The sequence below is a fragment of the Manis javanica genome, chromosome 2 (genome assembly GCF_040802235.1).
Source record: "Manis javanica isolate MJ-LG chromosome 2, MJ_LKY, whole genome shotgun sequence".
In the NCBI taxonomy this organism is placed as follows: domain Eukaryota; kingdom Metazoa; phylum Chordata; class Mammalia; order Pholidota; family Manidae; genus Manis; species Manis javanica.
In genome coordinates, this window is record NC_133157.1 from 82,685,072 (window position 1) to 82,704,189 (window position 19,118).

The following is a 19,118-nucleotide window of genomic DNA, read 5'->3' on the forward strand; positions in this document are numbered from 1 at the left end:
TCAAAATTAAATTTATATACTGTTCGAGTTCTCTTAGTTTGTTTCAATTGCTTTCTTGCTTTCATAGGAATAAATGTTCCTGACAGCCTGTTTGCAATTTTTTTTCAGTGATTAGAATTTCTTAAGAACTTCAAGTGCTTTTTGTGTTCTGCTTATTGAATAATTTCAAGACAGATGCTCCCCCAAACTTAAATGTAACCAAAATTAGAGACTTATTTACCAAAAGGTTCAATACAAATGTTGGACACTTACATTGATTTGCAAGGTAACTCTTTAAATTTCAAACATTTATAAAACTGACAGAGCCACAAAGAATGAAACTGTGTGCTATCATGCTGCATTTTGTTCTTTTTCTTTGTATTCAACATAAATTTTGTTATAAATTTTTTTACATTCAGTTCCTCTAACTGAATATATGTAAATATTTGTAAATTTTTATAACTAGAGTGTCTATACTGATGGTCAAATATTGGATGCAGTTATAAGTTATGTGTGTACTACAATCAATACAAAATATCTCTCTGACCTCTGGGTTTTTTTTTTTTAAGAAATCTTTTTATTTTGAAATAATTTTAGACTTACAGGAAAGTTGCAAAAGTTGTTCACACTTCCCCTTCACCTGGCTTCCTCTGCTGTTGACAACTTTTATAACTGTCATCAAAACCTACAGAGTAGGTACTGTGATCAAAACCAAGAAGTGAACATTTGTACAATATTTCCAACTAATCTACAGAGACTTTATTCAAATTTAGCGGTATTTCCTCAAATGCCCTCTTCCTGTTCCAGGACACAATCCCACTGAGTTCAGTTGTTGTGTCACTTTTGTCCTCCCAGTTATGACAGTTTTGCATTTTTCCTCATCTTTCATGACCTTCATACGTTTGGTGGGTACTGGCCACTTGTTTTGTAGAGTGAGTCCAAATTTGAGTTTGTCTATGTTTTCTCATGATTATATTAAAATTGTGCATTTTTAGCAAGAATACTACAGCAGTGATCTTGTATCCTTCTTAATGCATCAGATCAGGGCACTCATGATGCTAATAGGTCTTATTACTCAAGACATTAACCTCAATCACTTGGTTATGGTGTCCATTTGGTTTCTTCATTGTAAAGTTGCTATTTCCTCCTGTATCATTGATATGATTTTAGCATCTATTGGTACATCTTAACCTGCAATAGTTAGTACTGTGGTATTTGCCTAATGGTGATTAAAAAAAATTCTTCTACATTTATAGACTGGGATTCTTCTATAAAGAAGAGCTATCCTTTACCACCTATTTATTTACTGATGCAATTATTCATTAATATTATTGTGTGCTCATAATTATATTCTTCTCTAGGTTATAGAAAAATCTAGTACTATACTTAAAAAAAAAACATTATTGCAGTTTTACCATGGGGAGTTCTTCTAGATTGTTTCCTTATCTTTTGGCATGACACCACCCTTTCTTAAACACTTTTTATTTTCTGGCATCACAAGATCTTCCAGGCTCATCTTTTATTTTTCCTAGCCTAGCCCTGGAGTCAACGTCTTTTCCTAAATTCCTTTTATTGAAGAATGGTACATAGATACCAAGATCTGGGTGCTGGATGTGCTCAGATTGCTGTGAAATTGTCCTTGCTCCTAGGCTCTTTCAATGACAGAACTAGGAAACATATATACACACAATAGATTTATATTTCTATGTCTATCTGCATATATATGAGTCCACAGAGAGTTCATGTCTCTGATTACAATCCAACACGTACGTTCATTTTGGTCTCTCTCTTTCCTTATCTTTAGCTTTTTTTTAGCTTTCTTTAGCTTATCTATATTTACTCATCAAAGAATAAAGTAAATAGTTGTATATTTACACTATACTGTACATTGGAAACCTTTGTAGTGAAGGTTTCATACTACCCTCTACATGGAAGGATTTCAGCCTATAATTTCTCATATTTACCACTGATCTTGCCGTTAGTTGACAGCCATGGCAGCCCCCTGGCTTTCAGCGTGTTGAAGGTGCCAGTGTGGTTTATGTCGTGGGCAGCAGCACAGCTGCCTGGTATACCGTGATGCTGATAGGGATATCCCTATCTATGCACTGAATACTGTCTTGATGAGGGAAATGCTGTTACTTTGTATCTGAAAAAGGACCGGCATAAGGAGGGGCTTACTACTGTTGTCATCTCTCAGCTTTAACCACATATTATGGTGTACTCTGTCTTCTTTCCACATTCTCTCTTGCTGCCAGGCAAAGCCATGGCAGGAACTGGAAGAAGAAAGTGCAGGTCTGTCAGATCCCTCCTGGCTCCTTTCATGTGACTGCTGGTAACAAACAATTCACTAGGGCTCCCAAGGTAAGCAGGACTTAGGTCAGGCTGGTAAGATATCTCTTTGCTAATCCTTAGCTCAATGCAAACGTGAAGAAGCCAGACATGGCAGAGGGAGGAGAGCAAGAGAAGAGAAAGAGCAAGGTAAAAAAAAATCACAGAGAAGCTTGTTACACCTCTCTCACCCCTGCAGACTTCCATGTGGCTTAAGTCTTGAAAGTCTTGGAAAATTAAAATTGCATAAGATCTTAGTAGTTTGCTTTCACATTTAACTGGCTTTTTAATACCTGGAAAATCACTGGAAAAGTTATGAAATCTGCCTCATATTTCATCTAGGGTAGAGAAAAGTGATGTGGCAAAATTGGATTGAAAGCATTTTGTAAATGATAATGAGCTAGTTATATGCCCTGTTTTCTTATTCTAAGTCACTTCCTCTTTCCTTCAAATATATATGTATATTTAATTTATATCCATGGGTATAATTCATTATTCATTTATATATATAATTCATGATGTATTTTACACTCGAAATGAGGAATTATTGCAAGTTCTCCTGTTTAATCCAATATTCCTGAATTGTGTATGCGATTTTTCCAATGGAAGGTTGCTTCTTAAGAACATATATTGATCATAAAACTGTTTACTGGTGTCTTTTGTGTCACCGGCTGATGATCTCATACCAAGCTAAGAAGTGGAAAGCTACATTTCTCCATGTTTAGCAATCTTTTGACTTAGCTAAAGACAGATTTCACCTTCTGAACAAAACACTTTGCCTGAGGTATGTTTTCCTTTTTTCAGTATGACTCTAGACAGGAAAAGGAAAGAGCAGGTTATTTCTGTAGAAAAAACTGGAACCAAACAGATGACCTGTCTATTAACTTTGACTTTTCTGTTTTGTTCTTCTTGTTTTGGGTACCCTAAATGGTAGAACCAGTTGGAAACTCTTCAAATCTGATAAAGAAAACAATAACAGTGCTACCCACACCAAAACAGCCTCATTTTGGACAAGCTATGGACACGTTTCTAATTTATGTGATTTTAAGAGGAGATTTAAAGAGTCCTGAAAAGCTGGAGTTTCTAATGGAAAGGCTGACAAACCCTTAACTACAAGTGTGTTGCCAGGCGCCACCATCATAAAAGGTGGCGAGCCTCCAGGAATACTGGCGGCTTCATGCCCGAACTTTATTAAATATCCAACTACAGCGTGCAGGCCTTGGCCAGCTTATAACTCATTTCAGCTGACACATTCCAGCTCATAATTAGTGTAGTACTTATATGGTCCTCACTTTTTAATTCTTTTCCTGTAAAACAGGTCTGTTCCAAGAGACAAAGATTTGCTTCACTTGGCAACAGGGGAAATCTGTGAGGTTGGATTCTCTCGGTACTTAGGCGTGACTGGGATCTACGGGAAAGGCAAGTAAGTTCAGCTTTCTTCTGCCTCCTCATAAAGTAGCATATAGATTCCCAGATTTCATTTCTGCCTCTGTTATCAGACTCTTTCCTTACAAAAGCTTATTTTTCTTTTGACCTGCTAAGGCATAGAAAATTGACCCCCTCTTTCCCTTGATCTTACTCTTCATGGATAAGGGCAGCCCATCAAATGGAATGGCCAGGATGTGCACAGATCTGTTTGATAATGGGTTTGCAACTAACACATTTCATGTTTGTCACTGATCTCTGCTGTTGCTGTCCTAGATTGGTAGCCTGTGCTGAGCTGAGGTGGAACAACATTTCCCAGCATTCCCCATCTGCATAGCTCCGTACTGGCAGGGACCGCGGGGTGTGGGAGGTGGAAGTGACATGTGTGGTGTTCTTTTTGCCCAGGAGCTTGTAGATGAGCTCTGGTCCTGCCACAACTCTTATGTGTAGCTGCTTCTCTACCTTGCTGGTAGCATCCCCAGGCCCACTGTGTTATCTTTCAGCTTCTTCAACTTCTTCACCAAGTGTGTATTTCACTCTGTGATGAAAGGTGCCAGAGTCACATCATTTAATTTGAATTTGTAGGGACAGCAGTGTGGGTTTCAGTTCATCCTCACTGGTTGCAGCTCACTGTCAGGGGGTCCAGTTTGTCCTTGCCCTGTCCCACTGCCCTTCTATCTTTCTTTCTCAAGTGCCTTCAGGGCCAGTGCCAGATACAGCAGCCTTCCATGGACTGTTTAATCATCACCTATAATTGTGTAAGGTCAAATTACTGTAATAAATCTCTTGTTTTGTATCACTGCCAGTGATTTCCCTGCTCTGATCATGCTCTGCCCAACACAGTGGGCCCTTAACAACTTGGCCCTAGAAGGGTACTCAGGAAGGATTCAATCAATTCTTGCTGTCGAGGCAGACAGAACAGGCATCTTTAGTCTCTTTTTACAGGCGAGGAAACTGGGGGCACAGAGAGTGAATGATTGGACAGTCAGGAAATATCAGAGATGGGATTTGAACACCATATCCGGTAAGCCCTGACTGGACACCATATGTAAAATGCAATCAAAGAGGTAATATGTGAAAAGATGCTCAGTGTCACCAGTAAGCAGGATCATAAGAGACGCCACTGTCCATCCACCCAGGTGGCAAAAATTTTTAAAGTTTGAGATGAGCAAGTGTTTTCTCCATAAGAGGGAGTTGTGAACTACTAGTTTCAGGTGGTATAGTCACTTTGGAGGATAAATGGGTATTTACTAAAATTTAAAAGATTCATATCTATGAGTCCTCAAATTAAATTTGCACCATCTACTCCAGCATACATTACCATGTGCACACAAGGAGGCATTGTTAAAGTTGTTAATTAGAACAAATAAATGTTCATTAATGTGATTATGACTAAAAGCATGATGGTACATCATGTGCACTATGCTGGTACATCCGTGGAATAAGGTAGATCTATACTCACTGATGTGGGAAGATCTTCATGAATGTTGTGGAATGAATGAGAAGCAAACCACAAAATGATATGTTTATTTGTGGAGATACACAAATAAAACAGGGTTACAGATTTTCCATGAGCAAATACATGTAAAAAAACCACTTTAAATAATTAGCTACCTAATATTGGTGATAGAAGAGATGAAGAGGAACTGGGATTGGGAGTGATAAAGTTGAGTTTAATTTTATTATTTATTTATTTTACAAAGAAAACATATTCCTGAATTACTTGTATAATTAACTTTTTTGTTTTATAAAAATCAAGGCAGTATGTCTGAAAGAGATTATAGATCTTGTTGAGTATTAAAAGAGAAATGGTATGTTTGAAATAATTTAGTTAACACTTTTCATTTCATAGATGAAGAAATTGGGGCTCATAGACATAAAATAATTGGCTGGAGACAGAATACAATAAAAATTTGAAATCACGTTGTCTCACAGAAATTGGTAACAGAGTTCCTGGAACTTTTGTTGATAATATCTGAAATACTTTGATGAAACAAGACTTTATTTAGGGCCACCATGGTGGGGACCGCCTGCACATACCAGAGCCAGCTTTGACACATGATTTGGTCTTTTAACCATGTTGTACAAGGGCTCTGTTAAGATCATGCCAACAGCAGAGCATCTTTAGGTCTTAGAGTCTATTGCTGATTCTATTAGTTTTTCTAACTTCTTCAGCCTTCATTGCCTCAGTAAATTGATTTTCTCTGTAATATGTTCCAAAAATACTTTGATCTTTGCCCTTCTTCAAGATGGTCCACATCTGCAACATTTTCTTGGAAGGCAGAAAACTCAGAGATAGTTCCCTACAAAGCTTATTCTTCAAATCAACAGAAATATGTTGGTGGTAAATTCTGAGTTTATTCTGATGTCTTAAAAAGGAGAGAACTGGGTTCTGCTTCTACAAATGCAATTTCACCTGGCCTTGTCAAGGTTGGGAAATAACCACAGGTGTACATCCCTTTGGCCCACAGCCTTCAGAACCTGAAACTTTGTACCTGTTAGCCAACACCTGCTTGCAGGGATCTATCTGCTTGATAAATAGTGATAAATAGAATCTAATAGTGTCCTACCTTTTACTCATCATTGAAGTCCTATCTACATTATCCCTAATTCTGAAGGTCTTCTCTTAATCGCTGATGCTCATCCCTCTCTCTCCCCTTGGTGCCCCACTCTGGATCACTGGGGTGACCACGTTGGCCTTATAATTATCTACTCTGTGTTTTTCTCCTTTACTATATTGTGAATAGGGAGAACTAAGGAAAGCTGGGGCAGATGGGAACTAGGTTCGGAGATAAGAAGCCTTATCTTTTCCTTTTCTGTGAGTGTCAGTTTCTTCTATCACTGTCTTTTCTACACTTTTTTTCATCATACTTCCACCAACCTCACAGTATGATATCTGAACAAACTGTTTAGAAGATGCCACTTTTGGAGAATATTCTCAGAACAATGACTTCTGTTGTTGCCCCCCTCACCCTCCCGTGCTCTGTGTTCACCTTGCAGCCACTGTATCGTAGACAGAAAACTCTTTCTGGGACTAGCATTTCCTCCTCCACCATCATTTCCTCAAGGATGGTGACAACCCTCGTGGCTGCTGCCAGAAGCAATTCTACTCCTCTCCTTGGAATCTAAACCCTTCTTCTCAAATGTGGTGCCAAGATGCAGAAATAAAAGTGCCCAAAGCAATTGCAACTGCCTACAGTTCTCTTGAGATATTTTATTCTGTTGATTATTTCCATAAGTTTCACCCTCCCTCCCCCGAAAATAAATGTTTTTTTTTCTGTATTTCGATACCCAGGGGTATAGTGTTATACTAGATGCCATTTTCATCCTCTGAAAATTAGGAGGGGTGGGAGGTGACGGCCTTTTGCTTCATCTCTATGCTGAGTCTCAGATGAGTCAGAATCTGAGGTTGTCCAGCACCCAATCCCCTCCGGGTCTTGGTCACTTTAGGCTGATGTTTCTGAGCTTGGTTCAACAAGTATCAACACAAGCTGCAGCTGTTACTCATCTTCAATCTACTGAAAAGAAAAACACCCTGGCCTACTGGGTTACCGGAACTGAAGTAAACATTGGCAACAAGTATGGACAGACTGACTGATCTGCTGGTTTAATATTTTTCTACTTCAAGCTCTTAATGTGTATCGTGTGAATCGTCTAACACTAAAATGTCAAGTGCTCTCTGAGGTTTCTCTGCTAATTATCCAGTGAGTTTTTCCTTCACAGTTTTTTATGTGACTATGTGTGTGTGTGTGCATATGATTTTCCCCCATCTTTATTGATGTATAATTGACAGATAAACATTGTGTGTATTTAAAGCATACAACCTGATGTTTTGGTATATGCATACATTGTGAGGTAATGGCCATAATCAAGTTAATTAACGTATCTGTTACTTCACATAGTTAACATTTTCTTTGTCTTTTTTCTTGTGGTAAGAACATTTATGATTTACCTTCCTAGCAAATCTCAAGTATGCAATATATTATTGTTAACAATATGACTATATTGCTGTACATTAGAACCTTAGAAACTGAAACTTTGTACCCATTAACCAGCATCTTCCTTTTCCCCTCTTCCCTGGCCCCCTGGAAGCCACTATGCTATCTCTTCTTTTATGAGTTTGACTCTTTTAGATTCTACATGTAAGTGGAATCATGAAGTATTTGTTGTTCAGTGTCTGGTTTATTTCATGTAGCATAATGTCCTCCAGCTTCTTCCATGTTGTTGCAAATGGCAGGATTTCCATTTTTTTTAAGTCTGAATAATATTCTGTGAATTTTAAAATGTCAAGGGTTCCACTGCTTAATTCTTGGACAGATTTATTGGAAAATGGGCCTTCTGATCTCTTACCCATCCACTGTAGTCTACCGAGGTTTGACTCAAAATATTTACAAGAAGAGAAATCCCACCAATGATACAAATGGATATGATCCTCTGTAGGGAGGTGTTGGTGAAAGGAGAAAACTAGTTGACATTTGATCAGAAGTAGCTTATTCCGCTACTAACAAAATCAATCAAAAAGTTACAAGCATCTCCCGTGAGCTAGGTACTTTGAGAATAAAAACTATGAATTAAAAAGTGATCCTATACCCAATGAGGGGAATATTATACCGATACATATAATAACAAAAATATTAAAATAAAATAATATAACAAAATAAATATCAACAATCACCAAGTTGTCCTACCATTCTCCTGTACTCTGTACTGCTGGTGGCAGTGAGGGAGTCTGCTATGTTCCACCCTCTCTGTCTCTATAGGTCCTACGCTCTCAGGTGGCGCCTCACACTGACCCACCCCAAACCTCCCAGGAAGAGCCTGTAGTATAACCTCTATGCTGTTCGCACAAGCTCATGCCAGGACTCAAGAACCCTTCATTCTTCAAGTGAGCATATGGGCTCACCACTCCAGCTAAGCCCGCAGCTTTGTCTCTGTGTCCCTGGTCCACTGCATCAGGAAGAGGTTACAAAGTGGGGTCCCCAGACCAGCCACATCAGCATCCCCTGGGAACTTGTTAAAAAGGCAAATTCTCATCTCCTGAAACCGTCAGGTATGGGGCCCAGCAATCTGTCTTTCAACAAGTTTTCCAGGTGGCCCTGATGCCTTCTGAAATTTGAGAAGCACCGCGTTCAACCTTTTCCCAAGGAGAAGCATTGCTCTGCAAGTGCCCCAAACACAGGGACTCCCCTCCAGCCCCACAGCTCCCCAGGAGAGGCAAGTCTCTGTGAGGACATTTGCACTTGCTCTTGACCTCCCAGCCCCTTGCCCTCAGCTCTTGCACTGTGTTAGAGATTTGATTTGACCTTCATTTTCAGATTTATTTATTCATTTAGTTAGTTATTTTTCTGTTTTAGTGGCCTGATTGTGCATTGAGCTACGTAACCCAGACTGGAAGCAAATGTCTTTTGGGGGAGTCCACTTTTATCAAATGTATCAGAGAATCTATTGTTTGAGCTAAAATTAAACCATAGGTATAAATTCCCAAAGTTAGTGCTCTCTCCTGAGGTTTTTATTGCTAAGGATGTGCCAAGCAGTGGTCTCCAAGTTGCCTGTCAATTTTCTTCAGAGATCTTGGGGTTGAGACAGAATTTCATGCGTTCCCACTTCTGGGGCTGGTAGAAGCCAGTTGTAGGCTCTCAACTTAGCATCAGGTTGTCCACACGTTTATGATCATGACAGTGTTGTCACAGCCCTTGGAAAAAATCTGGTTGTTAGCTGTGCCTGCTAAAGCCCATGGAAGACGGCTTTAGAGTGTGACAAAGCTCTCAGAGGGGCAGGGAAAGAGACTCTTGGAGGACTTGGGTGCACTCTCCAGGTTTTCTGACTACCCTAGGTCTGTCAGTTTTCCTCTTTTTGCTGGCTGATCCCTTTTGGCTTGTCTTTTAAAGACGGGTGTGCAAGTTCCTCACTTGTGCCCTGTCCTCTTCTGCCACCCCCTGGGGATGCTCCTTGTTCCCACATCCACATCCCAGATCTGCATGTCCTGTTCCCTGCTGGGTTGTTGCCACAGACTCATCCCACTGGAATCTCAACTTCAACATATCCAAAGCAGAGTCACTGTGCCCAGACCCCAACTGGGTTCCTTGTCATTGTTCAATTAGACGCACTGGGGAGTCTTCAGCTACTCCCGTCTGGCTGTGTATCTGTCAGTTGGTGGGTTGTTCCTGTTTTGTCTCCAGTCGCCTCATGTCTCTGCTTCTATTTCAGTGAACACTTCTTTTGACAACTCTTGTTCACATTATTATAATAATCTTTCACCTGGTCACATTTCTTTTAATTTCTTACTGAATTCTGAATTTATGCATGTTCCATATCACCCAAAATTATCTTCCTAAAATACAGATCAGAATATTTCTTCTTATTTCAGCATGCTATGGCTCCAATTTGCCCTATAATTGAATGAAGTTCCAGACCCTGAGGAGACATTCAAAGCTCCCTCTGATGAGGCTGCCCAACCCACCTTTACGGACATCCTTCCCGCAGCATCTTGTCACGAAACCTCCAAGCTTGTTGTGCATTTGTGTCTTCCTAATTTCTTCTTTGGCTCGTCCCCCTGCACATTACCGCTGGCAGCCCTGTCTTCTACCCATCAAAATTCTACTCATTCATCACATTTACCTTAAATATCAGTCTCTTCCATGGTATTTGTTCTTCCTTCTGTCAGAGTAAATTATTCCATCTGCCGACCTTCCCACTGGACTCAGCTTCACTGTGATAGCTTTTAATTAACCTAGTTTTCCTATTAGCTTCTATCTCACTAGATCTTAATCTCTGGGTAGCCCAGATATGGCTTTGGCCCTAATCACTTTGAATGTTTCCCTATCTGTTCTGTGGCCAGAGGAAATATAAGTCCCTACGTAGGGTTCTGCCAAAGGAAGGTGTAGGCGCTCGTGTGTGTGTGTGTGTGTGTGTGTGTGTGTGTGTGTGTTGGGGATTCATTCTCCTAATTTTCTTTGCCCCCTTGGCTTTGTTCACATGCTGAGTTGGATGACATCATTTTGTTCCTACCAGGGAACTGCTTCTTCGGTTCCATAACGGGAAATGTCTTTATTCCCTACACTGAGGCTTCATGAATTTGATAGACTGTCTGGAAAAATAATATTATTGGGTGGAGTGGTCACGGGGAAGACCACGTCACTTAGAGGCCCGGCTTCCTGCCCACAAGGACTGGTTTCCTGCTGCTCTCTCTCTTCCTCCTCTGTTCCATATCCTTACTCTAACAGGTTGGCCAGGGGCTCCAGTTCACCTCCTTTCATTGACCAGAGAAGCTTCCTTTCCCCTCTAATGCCTGGGCCCAGCCACAGTGATGATGATTGTATAAGTTTTACTTTTTACCTGGACATTAGTCAAAATATTTAACATATACAGTTGCTTCTTAAAGGAAATCCTGGTGCCATGTTAGGATCATAAAATTTTCTTCTTCTCATCACATATATATTCTCAAATTTTCTAGTACAATACTGCCCAGGATATTCAGAAAAAAAGAAAATTGGCTGCCCACTGTCCCAATGCTTTCCTGTTTTAGGAGGAATCTCAGAATAGGTGGAAGTTGATGAGTTCAGATACTGAATTTCCGGAGGGTCTCTGGCATTGATACAAAGACCAGGGCAAATTAGAGACTGTTGGTGGCTGCTGTGCACAGGCTAGTGTCCAGCATCGTGAACTGGAGGGCCTGTTGGTGGAGGGTGGTGGTGACAGTGAGAGTCCATTGTCCCGGGTACCATTAGGTATGTCCTAAAGAGAGAGCTCCCCCTGGCTGGATCAGAGCTGCTCTTTGCCTTCCTAGGTTCCCTCCAAGTCTGGTTCTTCCAGACTTTTCATAGATTCCTTGAGATACCTAACACCCATTCAATGAATTTCTTTTTCTTTTTAAGTTAACCAATATCTGTTTTGGTACCTACACTGCACAAACATTTTGCATATGCCTTACACCTCAAAATATTTTAGATGAACATATTGCATGTTTAAAATCACCAAAATTATCAACAATGATTCTTCTTATCATTTGGGTAATGTTAACTTGACCATGTTTTCCCTCTATCCTCATGTCGTATCTTCTGCAGATTTAGGACTAAATTTTTTATTTGACTGTAAAAGAGCTTAGTTTTTATTTAACTGTAAGAGAGGTTAAAATGTTCAGATATTCTTGACTCAGAACATACACTAATTCCTGCTATGGTAGTTAACTCTAAGAGATGTGTCTGGGGAATTATATTTAATCTGTTTTTCTGAATGGAACAAGACTGCTTCTAGAAAAACCACTGCAGCAAAAGTCCCAAAGTCATTAGCAGACTTTAGTCATCTCTCAACTTCTTTACAAGCTCCTCATTTGGCAGGCCTGGGAAATGTCATCCACAGATGTTGAAGGGAGTGTCTATAGACAACAAATAACTCAGAGCTCTTGAGTTTAGGATTTTAAGTGGGTCTTGTGGCAAGCATTTGCAAATGATGCTCTTCAGATGCCATGGCTTTCCTGGAACCTGTCTGGGAATCTCCTGGTGGGTGTGGGAGACTGAAGTGACAAGGGCAAGGGTCTCTTCACCATGAACAACATTGTTCCCTTCTCCTTAAGTGTTAAGTTTTCACACAAACCAATGGACCCTTTTGAGAATCGAATGAAAACTTTGGTCCCCAACTCCCTAGAAACATTTCACCTACAGATACAGAGAAAATTTCTTTGGATGTAACTTCAGGATGTTTACAGACTCTGGTCTTTTTGGAACTTCCTCCCATAGCCTCCTAGAGTAAGAATCTTTGAAGAAATTTTTCTTAGTTGAAAGTTGTTTTTACTTAAGAAAAAGGGGAAAAAAAGGGAATGTTTAGGTTCTCTCCGTATCTCAATATCTGGTCAGTTCCAGAGAGCTGCCTTTACCTGGCCTTTTGAAATAGATTCCATGTGCATGTAAAGATACTTTGCCCTTGGACAAAACTGGACACTTGCTGGTGCATCCAGAGGCCTGTTTGCTGAGAGAGGTTCCTCTCACTGGATCCTCTCGTGCCGGTGACGACTCGCCTTTCCCTAGGAACTGGCTGGTATAAGGAACTCAGAGCCTGGAAGGCATCATGAAGAGTCTATAGACTGGAAGGAACTGTGAGATCTAGGTCAGTAGCAAAGGGAAGGCCATAGAAAATGCCAAAGAGCCAGGCTTGGGGAAAGGAGAGAAGAAATATAGGGATGCAGAGGGAAGAAAGAAATGAGCTTGGTAAGGGCCAGAAACTAGCTGAAGTACTTCTGACCTTCCTCGGGAGCTGTGCACCTGGTAGTGCCTCACCTGGACCTCTCATTCCCCACATTTGTGGGCAGCTGACTGCCTTCTGCTCTTTGTCTTAAACAAAATGTCACCTCCTTTCCCTCCCCACCCCAATATATGCTAGGTTTCCTCAGTTATTCTTTCTCACAGAATTTTAATATTCTTTCTGGAAAGATGTCCCAAATGGAGATGAGAGGACTGAAATGATTATATTTAGAAGATTTCACACCTTTCCTGAAGTGAATTAACATTCTTATTAATATAGTTGACTCTTGAACAATATGAATTTGAATCATGTGGGTCCACTTATACACTTTATTCCAATAAATACATTGGAAATTTGTCAGAGATTTGTGACAGTTTGAAAATACATTTGCTTTTCTCCAGCTTACTTTATTGTCAGAATACTGTAGATAATACATATAACTTACTAAATAGGTGTTAATTGACTGATATGTTATTGGTAAGGCTCCCAGTCAATAGAAGGCTATCAGTAGTTAAGTTTTTGGGGAGTCAAAAGTTATACATGGATTTTCAACTTTACAGGGGCAGGTGGTTCGGAGCCCCTAGGCTCCACATTGTTCAAGAGTCAACTGTTGTGAGATGATGGCCATAAAAGGCATCAGCATTCCATTTTCTTAGTTTGCACAGGAGTTTATTTTTCTTGATTCATTAGAGAGAAAATAATCCTCTAGTCAGGCCTGAATTACTTGAATATTGTAGAGAGCTCAAACTTCCCATTGCTTCATGGTCTGCAGAAATGGCATTGGCAGACTATATATACATATATTCTTCCAGTAAACATTCTAAGTCTATTTGGCTTTTCAAGGACTCTGAAGTCAAGGAATCAGGAAGAATGTGGTTCTGAGTCCAGGCTTGCCACTTACTAAGCGAGTGACCTTGGGGATGTGACTGAGTGACTGGCATCTGTGACAGGGAAGGAAGCGTTGGTTTAGATGGTCTCCTAGCTCCTGTTGTAATATCTTGTGATACTCTTTCTGAACCCAGGAGTATGTGTTGATGTCCTTTCTTTCCTGTAGTTTAAAGAGGGAGGCTGACTAGTAAGTGTGAATGATTTTTCCTCTCCAGCTTACCTACCAGTCAGCACCACGGGACAGGGGGATTGCTTCCTGTTTGTTTCAGCCCCACCCCAGGGAGGGTTAAGATCTGTGTAACAAGGGGGTTCATCCAGTCGGATAAAACAGGTGAGGAGAGGATAGGGAGTCCACATGTGCTTGTCTGGGAAACAAAGTTTTTAGGAAGCTTTGTCTAAGTCTTAGGTTTCATGTTCAGTCTACAGTCGGAGAGCGTGCTGAGGAGTTGAAATGGACAGAGAACTTCCCAGTGAAGCTCCTCATGTGCTGTAGTGAAATCACAGATAGCACTGTTCACAGCCTAAGGATGTGGAGGCTGGAGCCAAATTTACATGCAGAACAGATGGGCCCATGGCTAACAGAAAGAGAAAAACAGCTATAAATAGGCATACATTCTGAATGTAAGCAGGGAGGAAATTCATCCTGTTTGGAACAAGCTAAAACTATCTTAGGATCTTTTGAGTTTGTAGTCATTCCTTTTGTACCTTGATGAAAGTGCTATAAACAAAGAGATGCCATCCACCCTGGTAAGTACACCTAACAGTATTTTAATTGGCAAATTGAGCTATCCTTTAGAAAGAATGCTATCCAAAGAAATTGTCTCTGAGAGAGATGAAGAACCGAAGACAGCTGAGGATATATGGACCAAGGTTGGAAGGGTCAGCGGGTATCTCTGGTCGGATCAGTGACAACTGGTTTAGAAACCAGGAATTTCTTTCTTGTTCATCATTTGTCTGACTGTTCACCAGTTGCACATTAGCTCATCCCTTGCAGTCCAGGTTCACAACCTAATCCAGACAGGTTCCACATTACTCTCAATTTTCTGCATCACTAGGAGAGCATGCAGAAGTCAGAGGTGCCAGAGTCAAGAGCTGGGTTTTATTATAATTCTCAAGTGGTCATGGATAGCTGGAGCCTTTAAAACGGACAAATTATTTATGGAGGGAATGCATTTCAAGGATAGTTTTAGAAATGGAAATCCGAGAGGAGAAATAAGTGAGGAATGCATCCCAGGGAGATGAACAATATGTACTAGAGTGTGTTTGTTTCAAGGCAGATTCCTGTGTTATAGTGGTGATAGTGGTAATCTCTATGAGACATTACAGGCTTGAAGAAAGGGCTTATAGGGTAAGTCTGACTTGTGTAATGCAACACCCTTAGCTTCTGCATGCTGGGAAAAAGGGCCAGGTGGTTTCTCTGGGGAATAATATTCTTACATTTGCCTAAGAATAATCTCTTTCCTGCTCTAGTTTCATTAGAAGTTTCCCTTTAGCAAGTATTTTCTTAAGCACTGATTATGTACCTGGAACTGTGCTCAGATACAGTGGTGGGCAAGACATACACAGTTCTGCTTGGGAGACAGACACAAAGTCAACGATTACCAAGCGATTAAGTGATTTTACATGCAGTCAATATTACAAATGTTGTGAAGGAGAAACACACAGTAATAGATATTTTGGCCACCTTCGTATGAAAATTAAGTTCTGGGCCTGGGTTTGTCTTTATGGGCTGTGAGCACAATTTGATCAGGTTGCCCTTGCAAGAGCACTCCATCCCCTGCTGCTCCTTTGGACCTGTGTTCTTCTCTATCTCCTTCTTTCTCAGTCATTCCCACTCTGCTCCTCTTAGTTCTTACAGAATGTGAGCTCCTTTAGGTCAGGGAATGGCCTTAGCTCTGGGGACCAATGCTCTGTAACTGGTACATAGCAGGTGCCAGATAAATGTTGGTTCAGTTGAGCTGCAGATCTTCCTGTTGCTTCTGTCCCTCCAAGTATAGGCTTCAGCTGGGCAGAGGGGCTGTGCATCCTTCCTGAGTGGTGTTCTTCAATGAGGCCCTCCATTCAGCATCCCTCCCCAAGGGGTCTGGCTAAGAGGCCCAAACAAGAGCAGGGAAGTGAAGTCGGCTGCTCCAAGCTCTCCCCATCCTCTGTGGAGTGGTGTAGGTTTCATGAAGTTCCTTCTTACCACTTTCTTCAGGGATATGCAAGATTTAGAAGCCAAAACCTTATTCCTGGAGGGTTTTAGAATCAGACCAGTGGCTGCATCTCAGGCAGTACCTTTCAGGTTCTCCCTAAGGGGTCTTCAACATGTCCAGACGGAAGATGACAGTGTTTCACAGAAAACATCATGTAACACCTTAACTCTACATTCCCCTCAACGAAAAATGAATCATTTTTCCTTATGTTATTTAGGTCCCTACCACCCACCCCCAAACACCCCAAAACATTACTGCTAACCCAGAAGCCAACCTTTCCCCCCCGCCACCATTCCTTGCTTCCCCTCTCTGCTCTTATGCCCTACTGTGTCTCCTCCTAAATACATTATCCATTCCTTCCTCCTCTCCTCTGCTACAGATTACTGAGCACAAACAACTGGCCACCCTGCCTCCAGCTCATGCTCTCCCCAAAGATACGTTTTCAAAATACAAATGTGTAATGACTGTGCTTGAGGCCATGCTGTCACTTACAGTGTAAAATTCAGAGTCCTTAGGAGGGCATAGACAGACCCAGCTGTCTGATTTATGCCCCCTGACTGTCCATGTCCTCTATTCTCTCTCTCTTCTCAGGTATTCTTTGCTCCCACTACACCAAATCATGTGTGGTTCTGAACCCCAGCACGCTCATCAGGTTTCCCTTCAAATACCCCTCTAAGCTCTCACCACTGGTTTCTCCACGTCAGCCTTGTGAACATCTACTCATCATTCAAGATGCCACTCATGCATCCTGGCTTCTAAGAACGCCTCTTAGTCTTCCCACCTATGCACTCTACCCAGTTAATCCCACCCTCTTCTGGGACACCACAGTTTCTGGATGACTCTGTTTGGGGATTTACCCCATGGTGTTGGAGTTTTCACTGTGTATACTTTTGTTCCTTGTCTGTGTCGCGTTCCAGATTTAGGTTTCCAGAGCCCTACATTTGACTTCTTAATTAAGTGGCTTCAGAAAAATTATATAGCCCTTGTCAGATTCATTTTCAGTTTAAGGAGGCTAATAAGGTCCTCTTTACAGATTGCTATGAAGGGTAAACAAGCATGTAGCACAATGCCTGGCATATTGTAACTGTTTAATAAATGGTATTATCTGTTAACATTACCTGTTAGTATAAGATCAGTGCAGATAGGAACTGTCTTCTGGAGATGTCTGGGACTGGCTATGTCACCAGAAGGAAGAGTATTTTCTTTGCTTTGAGTTTGATGTAACAGATTTAAGGGAGTGTGTGCAAGTCTACTGTTATTATCCAAAGGGAGATTTTCACTAAACGACCATCCCAGAGAGAAGGCAGATGTGAGCTTTATCTGGGCACTAGTCTGAAGCTGCTGGTGTGGCAGGAGTAGGGTGTGTGGAAAATAACTAGACCTCTATTTTAGTTCTGCCACCATAGGACTTTCAAACCAAGGTAGATACAGACTGGACAGAATCATAAAAAAACATCTTCCATGGATGTATTTTATGGATTTGAGTTAAATGTATTAAATGGCTACTATGAATATAGCACAGAAGTTCAAGGTATTGTCTTGGAGTTAGGTTACTCAACCTCCTCCCAACTCCTATGATGAGGACAAAAAGCTGCTTTTATTTTGGCATCAGTGTATAATCCCCTACACACATGAACCAGTATGGTGTGACGCGGACTCAGTCCTCCCTGAGTTCAGTGGAAAGTGAGGTCCGCATGCACTGAGACATGGAGAAAACAAACTGAATCAAGGTACTAAAGTGGGAAACGCTGTTCCATTTCCTCTTGAATAGAGTCCACAGCAGTGTTGGAAAACCATCTGGAGAAACCCAGCCCCAGGAGGAATAGCATGTTGTAATGCATTTGATTAAAAAGAGAAGGGAAAAACCATAGTGTGTGTTATCCTTGTGCTAGGATGGGGGAGGGGGCAGGCAGCCTGCGAATGGTGGTCCATGGAGATTTTGCCTGGATTACTTTAAAAGCACTTTTGCAGAGCCAGGCAAATGAAAGTCACGTGTTTATTCATCAAGGAGACCTCCTCTTGGGGATATTTTATTTGCAGTTCTATAAAGAGGCAAAACCTCCACATTTTTAATCTTCCATGCAAGAAGTTCTAAGCGCTAGAAAAGCAGTGACAGGAAGAATGAATTTGCACAACCGAGGAATCCTGATAAAATTTGGGAACTTGTTCAGCCTCTTTGAACTTCCTGACAGTGCTATGTTGAACTCAGTTTCTGTGGAAGCAAGTCCACTTGCAGTGTGTGCATTTCTCAGGCTATTTCAGTGTTTTTATCAAGAGTTTGGCCAAGCCCCAAAGGAGCAGAGGTAACACTGAGACCCTCAGTATTGAAAGTCAGGATATCTGAATATCCCCAAATGTCCTCAGGCTTCGATGGGAATTTGAGAGACATGCTGTGGTTGTTTATTTCACCCAAGGGAAATTTCCTACTAGTTAAAAATGCCTTTGAGGGATATTAGTGGTCAGTCTCCAAGTCTTTCTATCAGGTGGTGACACAACGGGTCTTGTCATCACATCATAGGGCCAGTGGAACGAGTTCTTCCAAGTCATTGTTTGGAGACTGTAAAAGATTGAAACTCCAACTCAGGAAGCCAAGACTTCTTTGTTCCTTTGGTTTGGATGATGGAGATCTGGGTTCAACCACAGGTAGTCAACTTCAGGTCTTTGTGATTATCTACAGGCACGGTGACCAGTCATGAAGCTTCAGAGCACTTGATACGTGTTTTTAAATGTGCTGACTCCAGTTAAGGACAGCAAGGGGCTTATATTTCAATCCCCCACTCAATTTCATATGCCATTGGATACAAAATGGGAGTTGTTTTTGAGGTAATATGATTTAGGAGAGAAACATGTGCATTAGTTATCGATTTCTGCATAACTCATTACTCCAGAATTTAGTGGATTGAAACAACAAAGAGTTATTATCTCACAGTTTCTGTGGATCAAAAATCAGAGTGGCTGAGGGGTTCTGGCTCAGGTGCGTATGGCTAAGGATCTGTCCTGAGGTTGCAGTCATAATGTCATTGGGGGCTGCAATCATGTGAAGGCTTGAATGGGGCTGGAAGATTT

General features: G+C 41.1%; 1 long non-coding RNA gene across 2 annotated transcripts; it reads left to right on the top strand.

Moving 5' to 3' along the window:
- The first annotated feature begins 3,630 nt into the window (after positions 1 to 3,630).
- Positions 3,631 to 6,926, top strand: LOC140845069 (uncharacterized). Of its 2 annotated transcripts, XR_012123708.1 has the most exons (3): positions 3,660 to 3,730; positions 4,678 to 4,756; positions 6,733 to 6,926. It is a non-coding gene; the product is annotated as an uncharacterized lncRNA (long non-coding RNA). The 2 variants fall into 2 exon arrangements; XR_012123707.1 differs by lacking the exon at positions 4,678 to 4,756 and having other exon boundaries at positions 3,631 to 3,726.
- Positions 6,927 to 19,118: the final 12,192 nt, after the last annotated feature.